Below are 11,573 nucleotides of genomic sequence, written 5' to 3' on the forward strand. Positions count from 1 at the left end.
TTAATTTTGTCTGAACCCACAACTTCCCTACCTGCTTTTTTAAATGAAGTCATTTCATTTGCCTTTGTTTCAGGTTACAAATTAAACAAAGATAAATGTGAAATTTTACCTCTTACCAAATTTACTTATAAATCTGACTTCATTTCTTCCGGCTTTACGTGGAATCCTAATTGCATCAAGTATTTGGCCCTTCATTTCACCCCCACTCTTTCAGGTACGGTTTCCCGCTGTATGGATGTCTGCATTACAAAGTTGACAGATCTTACCACTAAATGGCACCCCTTATATCTTTCTTGGTGGGGTAGGCTGGATATGATTAAGATGATGCTTTCCCCCTTGGTCTTATTTATGATTTCCAACATTCCCTTTTCTTTTCCTTTATTCGATTTCAAGAAAATTAATTCCATCTTTGTCTTCTTTTTTATGGGGTCGCAAGAAGGCTCGTATGTCTTTATCTAAGTTAACAAGACTAAAGGAGGAGGGTGGGGTGAATTTTCCAAATTTTTCTTTGTATCATAAATCTTTTTTATTAAACCAAGCTTCTAGATGGCTCGATGTTTCTCCTAACTTCTCTCCCCTATGGACAACACTGGAATTGGAATACATTTCTCCCTTCTCTTTCCTAGAATTCCTCTCTTTTTCTCGTTCACCACAATCTATTTCTACTCCAATTCTCAAATATACCTTAAAAATTCTACCGCCTCCTTTGGTCTCTTCCTTTCACGATCAAACCATATGGCACAACTCTTCAATTTTAATAAATAATAAGCCTCTCTTCTGGAAGGCATGGAGAAATCGTGGTCTTATATGGTTACGTCAATTATTGCATCAATCATGTATTCTCCCTTTTTCAGTTGTAGCAGAATCCTTCTGTCTCCCTTCTTCCTTCCTCATCAATTATTTCGGATTAACACAAGCACTTCAATCTGCATTTGATTTGCATGTCCGGTTATCCTCTACATCACCTCAGGAGTCTCCTAGCATATCTCAACTATGAACTTTACTTACTAAAGGATCCAGGGCGTCAAAAATATATTCTTTCTTACACGCTCCACTATCACCACGCACCAAGACAAAGGTAGAGGAGGCATGGGAAGTTGACATGGGCCTTTCATGGCCTATATATCTTTGTGATAGACTATGGGTTAAATTACAAAAATCATCTAGGGCTGCAAACACTATTCAAACTCTATTTTTCATCTATAATAGACTCCTACTTTCCCCATTAACACTTAGTAAAAGATATCCTGCCCTATCTCACGCTTGTTGGTCCTGCTCAGCTCCTCAGGCGGATCTACTACACATGCTTTTTAATTGTAATCTGGTTAACCGGTTCTGGGTTCAGGTTTGGTCTCAAATTAACAAAAAATTTTCCACTACACATCCATTTCATATATCCCATATTTTGTTAGGTAGTATTTCAGATATCTGGACTCCTTACAATCTCGATATAAAAATAATTGACTAACTTCTTGCAGTAGCTTTTCAGCAGATTACCAAAGCTTGGAAAGACTCCACTAAACCCTCTTATCAGGCTTGGTGGTATGCTGTGTGCTATAATCATAGATTAGATACAACATATGTTTATCCGCCTGTTTTAGCCCCAAAACGAAAGCAGTTATGGGATCCGGTTACTTCATTTTTTGATTCTTGTGCCCTTCGTTCTCTGCCTAAATCTCCCTTTCAACAAGAAGTTGCTAAACCTCCTTGAGTTCCTCTTTTTGTATTACCTTATTTCTTTTTCATAATATTCACAAAATTGCTATGTTGTTTATTATTATATTTCAAAGTAATGTATTACTCTTTATCTCCAAGCTGGTATTTTTCTTTTTTCTTTTTGTATTTAGCTCATATGAACTGTTTTTTCTTATCTATTTTTGATTTTTTGATTCTCGTTCTCATGTGTTTCATTTATTCTTTCTGTATCAAGTTCATGCATTCGTGTATTTAAACTGTTTATATGACGTTTTCAAAACTTTCAATGAAGCTTACTTTGAATTTAAATAATGTATGTTGTGTTTATGCCCTGCATGGTCAGGATAACGAGAATTATTTCAGGAGTCGCCTACTATGGGGGGCAATGATGATATTTTTATGACATGTGTGTATTTACTTTATGCACTAACTGTTGTGTCATGACAATTGCCTAGCTGGCAAAGGGATTTATGTGATTGTGGTCTAATGTGTTTGATGTATAATAAAAGGATATTTTTATATAACCTTGAGTAGAATCTCTTTTGTGGTGTGCCTAGTGAGTCACTGGTGTGTGTATGTGTGTATGTGTGTGTGTGTTGCGCAAATACTTTACACATTGCCTCTGGGATAAGCCTGACTGCTCTGCCAAGCTACCAAGGGGGTGAGCAGGCGTTATCTTGGGTATGTAACTCCCTTACCCTGACTAGAGTGGTGGGTTCTATCTGGCTTAGCTGCATTCCCTAGCCAATCAGAAACCCCAATTCTAACACTTTGACCAGATCACTCTCTGTCAGTTTCTCCAGCGTGATTTGACAAGTGATATTTTATTCTGCAGGCTCAGGACAGGTATGTGTTGCTGGTAGTGGATTCCTGGATATATAATCAGCTAGGGTATAGTCTTTTCTTCATTCATGCACAATTTCCAATTAATACTTCTTAAGAGTCATGCCCCCTCTCAATTCTGGGTGATATTTTGGCTTGAATATTTACAACAATGGCCAGTAGGGCTTGATGATTGGTGCAAATTGTGAAAGGCTTGAGATAGAGAAACATATGAATGTGTTCCCATACCCACACAACCGTAAGACTTTCTTTTTTCAGACTGGGAGTATTCCTTCTCAAATAGTCCAATGATCATTTGCAAAGGTCTAGATGTCATCATCATAGTTAAAATAATTTTTAACTGACCTGATTACTCTTCTATTGCACTTCTGAAAAATGGTCAGTAGTTGAGGACTCTCCAAAGCTAAGGCACTAATTCTGAGTTTGGAAGAATGAAGGTGATATTTATTGCGCCTCATAAATAACAATCCTGCAGGGTTCGTTATTTATTGGATGTGATAAATGAAACCTATCATGAGTTTTTATGGAATAACATGAAAACTTTGATTACCATACCAAAATCTGTATGGTATGTTAAATACTGTATATTTTTCCCATGATAAATTCTGGCAGGTTTGACACCCCTCAGTCAAGAAGGTTGATTTGTTAATGGATCATGTTGGTCCAAATGGAAGAGCCCCCTTCCTTCATGTCCAGTCTTTGGCTAATGCTACTAGAGATCGGTTAACAGAGGTAACATTTTCTTTGGGGTCCAAGCGGCGAGCATAACATGTGGATGTCGGCTCTCTATGGCCACCAGTCTGCATTTCTACACTGAAAGGTACCAGCTTTGCAGACACTTCCAAACTAATTTTCACAATTACATTTGTAACACTTCTGACCAATGTCTGGGCATACACCTGAATGTGGGAAGGTCAACCTATAATGGTAGCACAGCTATTTGTGTCTGTTGTCTGTCATCCTTATCATCTTTCGACACCAGCCAAGCCTACTCCATGGTCCAGTTGCCTTCAATTTCAAAGTCAAATGTTTGCACTTTGCTCTTGCTTCAGAACTTATCATTTTAAGGATCTTGGGAAGCACAAGGGGTTCTTTCAGCATATTTGCTCAGATGGCAGTGGAAGGATAGCCTTCAACAATGCATTGCCTTCTTACTGTTGAAAGTGAAAATCTGAGTTGTAATCATCCATGGATTCATCTGTTAAATGGCGCTATATAAATAGGACCTCTACATATCTATATGGCATTGGGGTGGGGGCTGAAGTGTTAATTAAGAGTGTCAGCGCATGAGAGATGAGGCTTACCAACTGGTACTGCTTGCAAGTTAAATAGAGAGGTTCATGATCTCCCCAAAATCTCCCTACCTCAATACAGGCATCCTCAGATGGGTTGGTTGTGACTGAGAAAGACTCACATGCTGTAGACATCAGAAGTGCCCTGACAGGTGGTGGGTGCCTCATTACAATATGATCTGGAGCTACAAACCAAGCATTTTCCAGCGGCAGATACGGTAATAAAAGGCAGGAAATAGGGAACCAGCACCGGATTTGAGGGGGAGAAAATGTTTTTTTTAGTTCCATGCCAGAACGGACAGAAGTAACCATTCCAGAGATGAGCCATATTTTTGAGCAAGGCCCTTGTATCTTCTTGTCAGTCAATAAACAAGAAGGCAGAGAGTTTGTAAGGGTCAAGGAATTCTACATTACAAAATATTGGCAGTGGAAAAAGTGAAGAAGTAGAGGTGAGGCTAAACACTGTGATGCTGAACACCAATGAGAGCTGGGCCTCCAATCAGAGACATTTTAAGGCATGGAAAAAGCCCTGGGCCTCCACTTATCAAGCCCCCCGCCCCTTTGTTGAGTTTTTTAACAGCCCCAGATTGTTTAGTGTTTCCAAATATTTAGTTTGTTTACTTACCTGCCTTTTTCGCCAGCCCAAGCTGATTCTGGTTAGATTCAGCAAGCTCTGTAACACCTTGACCACGGCGTCAATTACGCCGCGGTGCGGGGTGTTCCATTGAGTGGGCGGGGCCGCACTGGCCAACGGACGTGCGCAGCACTACGGAGGTAGTGCTCGCGATAGCCGTTGGCTGACGGGGGCAGCGAAAGGCTTAACCTTTTAGAGTTCATAATCCCATTTCAACTGCACACGCCTTTGATTTTATGGAGCATCTCACAGAGGGCCTAATTACAAGTCTAGCGATCCTCGGACCGGCAGACTCGTGGTGAGGCGGCGGTGGTGGACTTCTGCCTGCCACATTATGACCTTGGCAGTCATGCTGCCCTGGGACTGCCAACTCCGCCAGAGAACGACCGTGCGTGGCGATGGCGCGGTGCTTTAATGTAATGTAATGTAAATGTAATGTAAATGTAATGTAATGTAATGTAATGTACGTGTCTTGTAAAGCGCACTGCTGCCCTGAGGCATCGTGGCGCTGTAGACCGCTGGGGAACCCGTCCTGGCTATCCCTGTGATATGGTCCCTACTGGGTATCTCCAAGGTGAAACCAGGCATCCCCGGCGAATGTGGGGGGCCGTTGTAGAGATGAGGCAAGCTAATGCCCAGAGTTGCCGAGTGTGATCCCTGGTTAGAGTAGGCACCGAGGCGAGAATTATCGAGTCTGCTGACCCTGGTCCACGACCCTGCCGTGCCGGGAATTGAACCCTGGTCCCGGGCCGTTCTCTGCTTCCGGGTCTGCCGCCTCTAACCAGTGAGCCACACCACTCCAGGGCAGGGGCAGTAATATGCTTGGCAGGACCGCCGCGGTCCCGCCATGCATATTATGACTTTCGTCTCTGCCACTGATTTCATGGAGGTCTTTCCATCATGAAAACAGTGGCTGTGAGGAAAGAAAGGGGGACCTACAGGGCCCCCTTGTGCCTCACTCCATGTGGATGTACAAAGGGGGGCACAACATGTGCCCCCCTGCGTGCATGCACCCCCAGTACCAGAACGGCATAGACTTCACAGACCATGATGTGCTGGGACTTCGGTTGACGTTCCCATTGCGATGCCTATTTTATGGGCACCGCTGTGGGAATGCCAAAGGAACCATCTGCCAGTGACTAAAACAGTCATAATACGGCTGGCGGTTCTCACGTGGGTTAGGCGTTGCGTAGGCTTGGCGGTGTCTGCACCGCCAAACTCGTAATCGGGCCCTTAGTGTGCAATGAAAATTGGCATTTTGTGCTCCCGTTGTGACTAAATTGATCTTTTGACCTTGTAGAACTGTTGCCAGACCGGTGTGATCACAGTCTAATGCTACCTGACTCCAAATACCAGTCCCACGTAGCTCAGGCAGTAGAGCGCACAAAAGCACCGATCAGCCACATATGCCAGAATGGTGCTCAGTGACTAGCTAACACCAAACATTGTGGATAGAAGATTTGGTCAGATCATTTGTCTGTTTGCTTTTCTGGTGCAGTCCAGCTGGAGACTGCTTTGCAATGGTAGAGCCCGAGAGCAGGCCACATGCCAAAGTGCAGTGCAGAGCAGCGTTATGTGCTCCCAGCAAGACTGCACTGTCCATCTAGTGCAACTGCTTGGTCAGTGTGATCACAGTGTAAAACCATCTGACTTTGAGTCCCTGATCCTCATAGAACTGAGACAGGAGTGGAGTCAACATTAAAGAAAACATTCTGTAGGCACTGACCCGAAAGTGAGGCAACAGTCCACATGCAGCTCTATTGTTCACACATCTTGTCTTTTGTCTTTTCTGTTGCCAGCCAGACAGAGAGACTGTTTGTTCCAGGGTTGGGCCCAGATGGAGGCTAGCCAACAGGGCTGGACTGGCTACCGGGCGTTTTGGCATGCTGCTGAGCTGGGGCCTGATGTCACTGCGGTGGGGGTTAATTTCGTTGATGGAGACCTGCGTGTGCTTCGAAATAAACAAAGCAAAACTAATTTCGTTCAGCATACGCAGGTCCCCATCAACGAAATCAGCCCCAGCTCTGCAGCATGCCAAAACGCCCGCGAGCCAGCCCGGCCCTGCCGGCCAAGGAAGAGGGTTGCCAATGGTCTTACCATAGTTTACTAGGAAAATGGATAATTAATTCAGACTTGATCTATGCAGGGCACCCTAAATTATGTTTGGCGCCCTGGGCACCCGAAATCCTTAAGATGTCCCTTCCACCAATAAAACGTATTTGAGAAAGGCTGATAAAGAATCACAACAGGGACTGACAAGGCTAACAGGCCTGGTTTTCTTTTTGTGAAAATGCTTCATAATGTATGGCCAAGTTTGTGTCTGTGTGGGGTTGTCAGTGCATGCAGGGACTGAGTGAGGGAGTGGGTGACTGTGAATTGTTGGGTACACTTAGAGTGAATGCTTATTGCAAGTATTTTGGACCATCATGAGTTGATGTTTACAAATGACGTCATTGAATGACTCCTTTGTTCATAAGGTTTTAATATCCATAAATAATTCTGAGATTGAAGTGCATGCATCTTCCACCATGCCATGGAAATCAACGAATCCTGTTCTTTGCATCTCACCCTAATATGAATTTCTTTTGATTATTCAAAAAGTATTCTTTCTCTGAGATATGAACACCTGCTTCAGCGTGAACACTTTGCTGGAAACATAGATCAGATCTGTATTTTATTAGAATATTTCGTTTTTAATATTGACTTGCAACAATACCGGGAGCAGAATATTAGCTGCCACTATATCTTCCAGGTAGTATATTTAGGTATATGTGGTGTAAAAGTATTGATTGACTACATATAACGCCACATCTTTGTGACTTGACGATATATAAATCGAGATCAATTAGACTAAACCACTAAGTGACGCTTTTGTTTTGTTTTTAATGCATACAAAGCTGTGAGACATACTAAACCGAAGCACTAAGAAATGCATATTTTCCCTTTAATCTTTATAAAGCTGCTAATCAGTATAGACACAAATGTGCGGAAGGAATACTGGATACAGTTAATCTTTGGCAATGCCTGTATGTTAGTCGTAAATGTGGGGTACTGCTCCCTGTACTGTACGAGCTATGTCTCGATGAAGCACTGCTGCTCCCAGGACTGTACCTGCTGTGACCCAGGAAGTACTGTTGTTCCCTACAGTGCACCCACAGCTGCGGACCATGCAGGTGAGAGCAGCGACCAACGACAACGAGGTAAAATTTAAATAAATAAATAATTTTCCCTCGTCAGCCTTTGTCGAAATCCGGCCCCACCTCCCTTCTGCTCTTACCTGTATGGGCCGCAGCTTTGCACCTAACATGCATGTGTGTGTGTGTAAATACGTGTGTGTTTATGCATCGGATTGGTTTGTACTTCTGCTGACCCTCCTACAACTGATCTGTGTATAAGGTAAGATTGCCTTACTCTGCATTGTGCACACAAACCCATTTACCATATCATTATCCATTAGCAAGCTCAGGAACGTACAAGATGTGTCCACACTCCATACCCATTCAAATATTGGTCTCTTTGCTGAGACTAGGAGCATCCAGGGGCGTAACACAGGCCCTCGCAGCCCCTGCGGTGCGGGGGGCCTCTAGCTCCAAGGGACCCCCTCGGCACTGCACTCTGGCCGGGGAGCTCCTGATTGAGCCTGGAGGGGGCCCCTTTAAGTACTTTGCAGGGAGGCCCCCTCACTTTTTGTTACGCCAGTGGGAGCATCGAAGCACATTGCCCTATTTACGGTTTAGCTACCCTATTCAGGTGTTCTTCTCCCACTGTCGAATTAAAAGAAGGGCAGTTCTGCTGAGAGGTTCGGGTACTCTTCCAGTAAGAATATTTCACCTGTACTGAGATGTTTTGACACGTAGGGCTGTATTTACCAGAAATTGATTACAACAATATGTCGCATCCCTGTGCTTTACCCTGCGCTGGCACACAATTGGCTTCCATGCACCAACTCAGGCACCCTTGCGCCATGGTGTAAGGGTGTCTGCGTTTTAGGGGAGATTGTTTTTGTGCAGGTAATTCTTGCACAAAAACGCTCATGTGAGGTGTTTTCCTCTTTCTATGTGTGCTGCAGAATGCAGCAGGCACAGCAAGAGTTCTGACGCATTCCCGGGTTTACGAAATGTTGTAAATCTGAGAATATGGCAGAATCCATGTGTTACATGGGAACACCCACAGAAACACCCATGGCACGCCCCTTTCACGCAAAGTGCTGCATGAAAAGAGGCCGTATTTAGAGGCCCACGAAAAGCCACGCAGGGTGGTTTACCTGTCCTTGTAAATATGGAGCACCCCGGCCACTGGTGCATCAACAAACGTGAGGGACCTGTGGCTTGTAAATGAGCCCCGTAGTAGCTATCCTCAAAAGTTCTGATATTTCCTCATTACAGGTACAGCATTCTTTTTGAAAAGTGACAGTTTTGTCCCATTCAAATTATTACAATCTGGTGATTGGTTATGCCCCACTAAAAGCACAGCGGTCCTACTAAATCACTCTGAAACTGTTCCATAAGAACATGAGAAGATGTGGCACAGCTGCTGCGACATGCAGGGAGTACAGGGCCCTTAACTGCAGGGCAGCTCTGCTGTCAAGCACCCAGACCATTCCTCTTAAAATGCAACAGCTCTCTCTAGTGGCCGATGTAAATTATGACAGACCGATTTAAAGCATGACGCAGCAATTTTTACAAGTGCAACTCCTTCCGAATTAAACCCGGAGTCTGAGAGCCTCTGTAAATGCTGCGCCGTCGGGTTTACAGCATGGCTCGACAAATATAATCCAAAAATAAAAAAAAAGTAAAATCGCCCTACTTTTCTATGCTCAACCGGGCAGATGGCAGATTAGCGAGGCCCCAGCCGCGATGAGCTGCAACCGCCAGCGAGAAAGGGCACAGGATGTGCAGAGCCCAGCGGAGAGTGACGCTGAGAGGGAGAGGGTCACTCAGTGTCCCGCCTGCTAATCGGTTTGTCACAGCTCAGTGAGTCACCGAATTTAAACCTGCGTCATGCTGCGGATTACAGCTTTGAATCCCCTCTCTTGTGATTATAATAATACTTTTTTTATCCAAAGCCTTATAAAGATGGCATTTCAAACAACAAAAAGGGAAAATGCATTTATTTTATCCATTGAAGTGTAGCTGTATATGTTCTTGAGCAAATGCCCGGTCACGCGGTTTTCGTATTACAACTAGGATGAGTGATTGGGTGGATGGATGAGTAAGTGAAAGTATGGCTGGATGGGTGGAAGGGTAAATGGCTGGATGGATGAGTGGATGGATAGGTGGGAGAGTGGATGGATGAGTGTACGGATGGATAGGGTGAAAGGGTGAATGGATGGATGGATGAGTGAAAGTGTGGATGGGGGATGGATAAGGGAAATGATGGATGGAAGTATACATGAGGGATAGGTTTTCAAATGGATGAATATGTTTGGATATGAATGGGCTTACTTATATACTATTGCGCGACCTCCTCTGATCTGTCTGTAAAACGTACCTTTGTCCCTAAGTTTTGTCCTGAATTTTGACCTTCTGTCCTTAATTTTTGTCCTGAATTTTGACCCTTTGTCCAGAATTTTTACACTCACCGTCCTGAATTTGCACCCATGCCTGTTGGTCACTCCAATTACGACTCGTTTTATTTTATTTTTGTTTGAGGTATTTGTGAAGCATGAACTTTGCTCAAAAATAGCAACGATGGAGCGCTTCACAGAGAATTTGGGGAGGTGTAAGCCTCACATGGCAATATATGCGGAAATGGCGCATGCCCTGGCGGCCCTCGCGGGGCAGTACCTACGTCACGTGATGCACTTGTTCAATCCAGAGCTCACCAATTTCTAGGCCCAGAATGAGCTAGGAAAGAGGTAAAGTTATTATCCTTTGTCCATGTCTCCACACATGTTAAACTGCTGCTGTTGCATTGTTCTGGAAAACAATGTATTTTGCCAGTTTGCAAGGAGTGATCATTTTAACCCATCAACACTGAGGTGCTGCCATTAGCATCTGGAACGCTGTCTATACCCTTTCACCCAAAATGGCTGTGAACACCTTGCTTGCTCCCAAGTAAAAAAGACAGAAACCAGGAACTACATTTTACTTTGCATTTCACAACTCAGAGCTTTAGCACTTTGACAGAGGACACTTTCAACTATTTATGTTTGTGTTTTTCAGGCCCCTGCAGGTTGCATTGTGGGGCTTGTAGTTTTGCCTTATACAGTTTAATTATGGGCTCAAAACCCCAGCATACAACGTTCTGTTAGCAAAAATGGCAGAAGTGGCTTGAGATGTTTTACATCACATGGAGCCACTTTTCAGCTACGCATTAAAATTTTACAAAGTCACGTACTCCATTTCAAAAACTGCTTGTTTCATGCCTAAAATCAAAAGTAAACTTTGCTAATATAAATGGTGTTCACTCTTTCACAGCCACATATCATGCACTAAAAATAGAGATGGGTGAGCTGCTAAATGTTTGTGTCAAATTTTAACCTGAAGCCTGGGTCTGGCTCAGTTTGAGGTCACATTGGGACCTTGTGCTCATAACGAGCCAAGCTTTTAAGGGGCCTCTGCCTGCCACCCTCACACTACCGCAGGGCTTTAAGTGGGCCAGGTCCTGCCGGTGCTCAGCAGTGTCAGTTCTAACAAGCAGGTGCTGAGACGTGTCCCTATCAGGCTCTCCATTTTTGCCCTCACCCTCAGGATGAAAAAAATAAATCTTAACTCTGCAACAGTACCACAGTTTACTGTCTTCGATGTAACTTCAAAGAAATTTGGTATATTTCTTTCACAGTCATCATTTCAGAACTGATTCATTTTCAATATGCTCTACAACGAAGCAATAGTTGTTGCTTATTTATCTCATGCAACTAACAATCAAAGGCAATAGTCCTGGCTTGTCCACTTGTTGTATTATATATCTGGATGCGATCACAGAGGCATAGAAATACCAGTCGGAGGGCACACTATGCTGGCTGTATGATTAAACCACTACCTTGTAAATCACGAGTGCCTAAACCATGAAGGCTAAACAATGACCCAATCTAAACTACTAAGTAAAGAACCATGACTTACTGAACCACAAACTCCCCCTAAAAACTAACACGAGCCCCCCATCCC

Source organism: Lissotriton vulgaris, unplaced genomic scaffold (assembly GCF_964263255.1).
Source record: "Lissotriton vulgaris unplaced genomic scaffold, aLisVul1.2 SCAFFOLD_2312, whole genome shotgun sequence".
In the NCBI taxonomy this organism is placed as follows: Eukaryota; Metazoa; Chordata; class Amphibia; order Caudata; family Salamandridae; genus Lissotriton; species Lissotriton vulgaris.